At 46.5% G+C, this 7,228-nt stretch overlaps 1 protein-coding gene across 7 annotated transcripts in view; it reads left to right on the top strand.

The window, feature by feature from the left end:
• The window catches only part of CEP68 (centrosomal protein 68kDa), a 27,312-nt gene that overhangs the window by 1,902 nt on the left and 18,182 nt on the right, over positions 1 to 7,228 (top strand). For all 7 annotated transcript variants that reach the window (XR_827309.1, XM_010863323.1, XM_010863324.1 and 4 more), the window contains exon 2: positions 5,399 to 5,477. The gene's annotated coding sequence lies outside the window, so the exon portion shown is untranslated. The remainder of the gene's footprint in view (positions 1 to 5,398; positions 5,478 to 7,228) is intronic.

A 7,228-nucleotide genomic window follows, 5' to 3' on the forward strand; every position in this document is an offset into this window, starting at 1 on the left:
TATGCATTTAAAGTACCGTCACCCACTGGAGATTGATGGAGTGCCAAATAACAATTTGGTCAAGTATTGCAGTAATATTTGATGAACTTTTCATGTGGTCTGTTACTGAAATGGTCACATAAAAGCAGAGGAGAGGGAGGCTGATGTGGCTGACAAAGTTGGTTCAGATGGAAGTGGACTTGAGATGTTGTCTCTCCTTTTAACTTAAATCTGTTTTCATGAAAAAACTCCTTCCTGTCTTGAAAGTTGTTCACAAACATTGTGAACACTGGAAAAAGTCTTCTAGTAGCTCTGAATCTATTTGCTAGACATTGAGGTGGCAGATGCACCCCCTAGGGGGAGGTTGCCTCACTTCCGGATTTTCCTGTACCACTTTCTGGTCACAGGAAACAGGCTGTCTATTTCCTGCCAGCTGTAGGTCCCCTTGGTATGTCAGTTTTTCTTAAATTACTTGGAATCTCCAAAACAAAGACCTTGTCTCCTCTCACTTGTAAGGATCACAGGAGAATTCTGGTCTCTGTGCTTTTAGTGTAGCTATATGAATCTGGAATCCTTTTTAGGAAATACCATTCTTTCTGAAGATGCCCTCCAGTTGTGACATCCTGTCATTAACCATTAAGAAACCTGCCACAGGTGTAAGCTTTTCCTAGTGTCCTATTGGAAGGACCTTAAGGACTGCTGCTGCTGCTGCTAAGTTGCTTCAGTCATGTCCGACTCTACGCGACCCCATAGACGGGAGCCTACCAAGGCTCCCCCGTTCCTGGGATTCTCCAGGCAAGAACACTGGAGTGGGTTGCCATTTCCTTCTCCAGTGCATGGAAGTGAAAGTGAAGTCGCTCAGTCATGTCCGACTCTTAGCGACCCCATGGACTGCAGCCCACCAGGCTTCTCCATCCATGGGATTTTCCAGGCAAGAGTACTGGAGTGGGGTGCCATTGCCTTCTCCGGACCTTAAGGACAGGGACCGTAAATTTCCTACTTTTGTCTGCCTTGCATAAAGTGGGTGCTTGATGAATGGTTGGAAAGCCATTGTATTTCCCTTTCAGGATGCTGAAATAGGCTTACTAACTTGGTGGTTCTGAAACATTACTATGCCTACCAACCACCTGGAAAGCTTGCTAAGATGCAGATTCTGATTCCAGAGCTCTGGGGTGGTGCCTGAGAATCTGCATTCCCAGCAAGCTCTGAGGTGATGCAGGTGCTGCTTTTCCATGGACAACACTTTGAGTAGAAAGATACTAACATAAGGATCTACATTTGATTTTTAGACGTACTGGTAAACAGGCTTTGTTTTCTTCTGGCATTTGATGAAGTGTTGGATTTAGAGCTTTTTAAAAAAAAAAAAATTCTGTTTTTAACACTCCTCTATTTTGTTCCAAAAATTGAGTAATCTTTCCCAGTGTAACAAGATTTTTAAGAAAAGTGATTGAGACAGATCAGGTGAAAAATACCAAAGTTGAATGCCTCTTTGGCCTCTGGATTTTACTTGCATGAGACTACTGATTTGCTTCTGAGCTTCCAAGCAGCAAGAGCAAAGAGGAGAATTTTTTTTAAATCAGTTTTGCCAGTACGTATATAAAGTAAAGAGTAAACTGGCTACTCAGTGAAATCACAGTGTCTGTTACAGAGACCTGAGAATTCTTCTCCAAAGAGAAACGTTCTTAATGGCACCTCCCGAGTATCAGTCAGTTTCTTAATCAGTCTTCACATCTTGTGGCCCGACGGACTCATAGAAAACTGTTAGTACAGTAAAAGCAGTGGCCTGTGGAGCTGCAGCCATATGGTCCAGGGCCAGCTTCTTTAGACAGTAGGAATGATTTGTGTTATGGGGCAGATGGTTTTTTGACCTTGCTCTCTGTTGGGAACAGAGTAGTGTTAGCTACTCCTTGATGTCCAACTCTTTGCAAACCCCATGGTCTATATCCGCCAGGCTCCTCTGTCCATGGGATTCTCCTGGTAAGAATACTGTAGTGGGTTGCCATTCCCTTCTCCACAGGATCTTCCCGACCCAGGGATCGAACCCAGGTCTCTGGCGTTGCAGGCAGATTCTTTACCATTTGAGCTACAGGGAAGACTTAGGTGGGAACAGAGGGTCCACTTAATGGATATGTTCAGTCCCCATCATCCTCATACTTTGAGCTTCGTTGGATGGCAATAATCTGCTGCCAAGGAGGCCCGAGAGCTTGGGGTGGGGGGAGGGGTGGCTGGAAGCTCAGTTAAGATCCTTGTAGATGTGGCAGTGCATCTCCTTAAAGGCCATCTAAAGACCTCTCGTGACAAGTTAAAAGGTTGGCCTTGCTGTGAGGTTCTCTGTGGCCCCAGTCACAGAGAGCACAGTTTTGGTTGATTTTTTTTTTTAACTTCTTTATTAAGCTGGCTGCGTAAAAGATATTATATGTTCTCATGTTAACAGTTCTTGTCATGAACAAAGGCAACAAAAATAGTGCAGTAGTAAGATGTGCTTCACATACGATCACATGGTAATAGGAGCTCAGGCCTCGAAGGGCTGCAGGGCTTGCGCAACCAGGGAAGGAGCAGGTGGAAGGGGGTGGCTTTGAGCCGTGGGCCTCCCAGTCTCAAGCCTCCTGCACAGCGTTCCTGGCAGTCACCCCACTCTGAGGCCGGCCTGGGCCTCTCGTGACTGCCCCTCTTGTTGGCCTCCCCACACACGTCTTCACCTGCTTTCATACTGCCTCGCATGCCTGGACTGGCTTCTGCCTTTGATCCCCTTTCTGCCATCCATCTAGTTCCCCCAGAAACCTTCCAGCAAAACTGACAGTGCTGGGTCCACCCCACCGCCCCCCTTTCTTCCTCGAGTGAAGATTCATGTTCCTAGAGAAAGGGCAGCACGGAGACCTTCTTTGTCTGCTTCTCCGGCCTGATTCTGCCACCTCAGAATTCAGTGCATGGCGTTCATTGACCACTTACACCTATGGGCTCCTACGGAAACAGCTCAGAGCTTAAGGGCTTTAGCCCCTGAACTGGTAGGGCTGGCTCAGGCAGCACCTGGTCTCCGTGGCTGGTAGAGGTGCCTTCTGTGCACCCAGGTACAGAGATGGGTCCCAGGCAGAACCTGGCTTCCTGGGCAGAGTTGCTGTAAATCAGATGGTTTGTGAGCTTGTGATTTAGAAAATCCTGATCAGAGGAGGATTGCCCCCTAAGTTGAGCATTTGTACATTTGAATGGTTTAGTTAAGGACATAGCCAGCCCCCCTCAACTTCCCCCCCTTTCCACCCACATGCGGACTTCCAAGTTCTCTGTTCTCCATCCTGGACAGGCGTGAGTGGGAGGAAGTCCTGGCAACTGTGACGGGGCTGCACAAGGAGTGTGCGGCCAGTACCAGGAAGGGTCAGATGTCCAGACTTAACCAGTTAGTGTGACCCCATACATGATATGTGAGCATATCTTTACCGTAGGGCAAGAGTAAGCCAAGCCTCCATCATTCCTAATTTCATCTGGTAGGTCATATTGTCTCTGCGGGTCCTGGAAACTGACAGAATTTTAATACCAAACTCCACATGGTCCCTCTCCCCCTGAGTTTGCCCAAACTCATGTCCATTGAGTTGGTTGATGCTATCTAACTATCTCATCCTCTGCCACCTGCTTCTCCTTTTGCCTTCAGTCTTTCCCAGCATCAGAGTCTTCCAAAGAGTCAGCTCCTCGCATCAGGTGGCCAAAGTATTGGAGTTTCAGCATCAGTCCTTCCAGTGAATATTCAGGGTTGATTTCCTTCAGGATGACTGATTTGATCTCCCTGCAGTCCACAGGACTCTCAAGAGTCTTCTTCAACACCACAGTTCAAAAGTATCAGTTCTTTGGTGCTCAACCTTCTTTATGGTCTATCACATCCATACATGACTCCTGGAAACCATTAGCTTTGATTATACTGAGCTTTGTCGGCAGAGTGATGTTTCTGATGTTTAATATGCTGTCTAGGATTGTCTTAGGTTTCCTTCCAAGGAGCAAGCGTCTTTTAATTATAATGGCCTCAATCACTGTCCGCAGTGATTTTGGAACCCAAGAAAATATAGTCTGTCACTGCTTCTACTTTTTCCCCTTCTATTAGCCATGAAGTGATGGGACTGGATGCCATGATCTTAGTTTTTTGAATGTTGAATTTTAAACGAGCTTTTTCACTCCGTTTTTTGACTTTCATCAAGAGGCTCTTTATTCCTCTTCACTTTCTGCCATTATAGTGGTATCATCTGCATATCTGAAGTTATTGATATTTCTCCTGGCAATCTTGATTCCAGTCTGTGATTTATCCAGCCTTGCATTTCACATGATGTACTCTGCATATAAGTTAAATAAACAGGGTAACAATCTATAGTTTTGTCATACTCCTTTCCCAATTTTGAACTGGTCTGTTGTTCCATGTCTGCTTGTAACTGTTGTTTCTTGACCTGCATACAGGTATCTCAGGAGGCAGGTAAGTGGTCTAGTATTCCCATCTCTTAAAGAATTTCCCCAGTTCGTTGTGATCCACACAGTCAAAGGCTTTTTTGTAGTCAGTGAAGTGGAAGTAGATGTTTTTCTGGAATTCCTTTACTCTCTCCATGATCTACTGAATGTTGGCGATTTGCTCTCTCATCCTGCAGCTCAAGTGGCTAGTCTCTTGACTTGGCCAAGCACAGGGCTGAACTGGTGCGTGCAGATCTTTCTCAGATGGGAGGCTTGAATTCATTGTCCGCTCAGAGCCCTCCAGTCACTCAGTCCAATTTCTTGTCACTTTCTTGTTAGAAAAGGCTGCTGACTGGGGCCTCTGCCCACCTAGGAGCTGCTGACCTCCAAAAACACTGTAAAGTGTGTGATCAGAGAGCAGGGATGACCCATGAAGAGTAGCAGATTGTTTAACGCTACTGACAGCATAGCACATTTTCATCTGAGCAGTCCATTTGGTGTTCTGGAAAGGTGGAAGCTTGTCTCACTGGAAGGATTCAAGCAGAATCCCCTTCTCCACCCTCATCCTCAGAGGCGTGAGAAGAAACGATGATGTGTAAAATCTAGAATCTGTGTGGAAATGAGAGCTGGACTGTCATGCAACTGGGCATGTTAACATGCCCACCTGACACTTGCCACAGAGTTGAACTCTTTATCCATTTGCTTGGCAGATGATTGATGTCTTCAGTAGTCATTCCTTCAAGGAGTTTTCCCTATCCCAGTTGATTTCTCCCTTTCTTTGTTTTCTGTAATACTTATGTACAATTTGGATTGAACACTCATGGTAGACTTTTTTCTTTTCACATGAATCTGTTTTAATTCTGATTAAAAAAAAAAAAAAAGCTCATGTGGCACAGGGAAAATACACCTTGATTTGTTAGGCAGATTAATAAGTGAGATTATGAACAGACTATGTATCCAGACTGAGAAAATAACCACCTATGATCTGTCTTTTCAGAAAATCAATGAAAATCGCTGAATTTCAGACCTCTCCTGGTTGCTGAAGAACTTCTGGTGACACTGTTCGCTTAGTTCAGGTTTGTATCTATACTTGAAAGTTACCTAGCGGTATCCCCAGAGGAGCTTTTAATTCTAGCCCATCACTCATCCCCAGGATGAAGAGATACCTTCTTTTTGAATAGTGAAATCCAGACAAGACAAATCAAAAACACATTGTTAAACAAAGATAGAGATCATTTCTTTGTACCCCTCTATTGCCCCAGTATCATCTTATTTTAGTCCCCTGTCATTAAGACCACCTGCTTTAGTGAGGGGGGACCAGGAGAGTAAATATGGATTAGCCACCCATCATGGCTTGACTCTGGACATTGAAAGGATTTCTAGAAACGGAGCAAGAAATTGGGGCCTCTGATTAGGTTCAGCCTTCACCCTAATTCTTCCAGCTGGTGGGCTCCGCTTGTTCCTGTAATTGTGGAAACAGTTTGCCTGTCATCGTCTTCTTGCCGCTTCTTAAGTAGCCACTAGGCGAGGATGTGGCTCCATGAAGGTTCTGTCCTGTGGGACTTGGTCCCTTACCAGTCTCTCTAAGCCTGCTCTGTGTGTCTGTTTTGTACCTTGTTCCCCAGTTGGTTCATAAAGAGCTTGGGTTCTGGAGTCACTCAGGCCTGGATTTGACTCTCTGAAAGGTTTCCCGGCTCTGTGAAATTAGGATAAAAGGACCCACCTGCTGTGGGAAACCGGCATGCTCTCAGGCCACAGGTGGGAGTATACCAGATGCCCAAAGTACCGGTGTGAGTCCCCTTCACCTCAGCATTTCCTCTGACTCTTGATACTGTGGGTGTGCTAGTATGTGTGCAGTGGTGTGTGTGTGTGCGCGCACGCGTGCGTGCTTGTTCATCACAGCATTAGTAGCAAAAGGTGGAAATCACATAAATATCCACCAGGAGGTGGAATAAGCTAGCGTGCATCCCTACAGTGGAGTACAGTGCTGGGTGGGGGCGGAAAACAAGGTGCTGACTGTGCCTTGCTAAGGAAAGATCTCCAAGGTATTTCATTTAAAAAAAGAACACAAGATTCCGAACAGCGTGTCCTGTATAGTTAACTACTTCCGTGTTAAAGGGGGCAGTGGGGGAAGATGAAATAAATTTTTGTGTTTGTCTACATATACTCAAGAGATGAGAAACACACACAGCATTCATTAGACCTTCCTGGTTTTTTGTGGGAGTATCTAGTGGTAAATATTTTTGCCTGATTTATATGAAAAATTGGTGGCTTTGTCTTCCCCTGTTGGACTCCTTGGTTCCTTGTAAGGTGCCTTGCTTCATTAATTGTCTCCTCGTGGCGCCCCCGCCCCGCCCCGCCCCGCCCCATGCTCTGTGCGGCTGTCCACATGCCCTGTGTCCTCTGGGGGTAGGGGAGGGAGACTTGCATGTGCAGCGTATTCTATATCTGAACCACATGTACCCAGTTCAAGGCAGTCGTTCTGATGAGTCCCTGTGCACGCGATGGCCATGAGAAGTGGTAAGTGTGCACATGACCTGTGTTCTGCTCTTGGCTCGCTGCTGACTGGAGCCTCGCCAGTCAGCCAGGCCGGGCAGAACACTCTTGTTTTCTGGGCGTGCTGTCCCCACCAGTGGTGTTTCCGGTGTGAGGGCCGAGCAGGATGAGCCCCCTCCGTGGCCACCTCCACCTGCTCTGGCTTCCCTGCTGCCCCAGCACCTCCTGTTGCCATCAGTGCCTTCTTGTCTCTGAGGAAACGAGGCTGTTTGTGGCTAGGTTTTAGCTTTGAGGTTGGCAGTGCATTCCAGGCAGCTGCCCCGAACCCTGG

The sequence above is a fragment of the Bison bison genome, unplaced genomic scaffold (assembly GCF_000754665.1).
Source record: "Bison bison bison isolate TAMUID 2011002044 unplaced genomic scaffold, Bison_UMD1.0 scf7180017864489, whole genome shotgun sequence".
Lineage (NCBI taxonomy): Eukaryota > Metazoa > Chordata > Mammalia > Artiodactyla > Bovidae > Bison > Bison bison.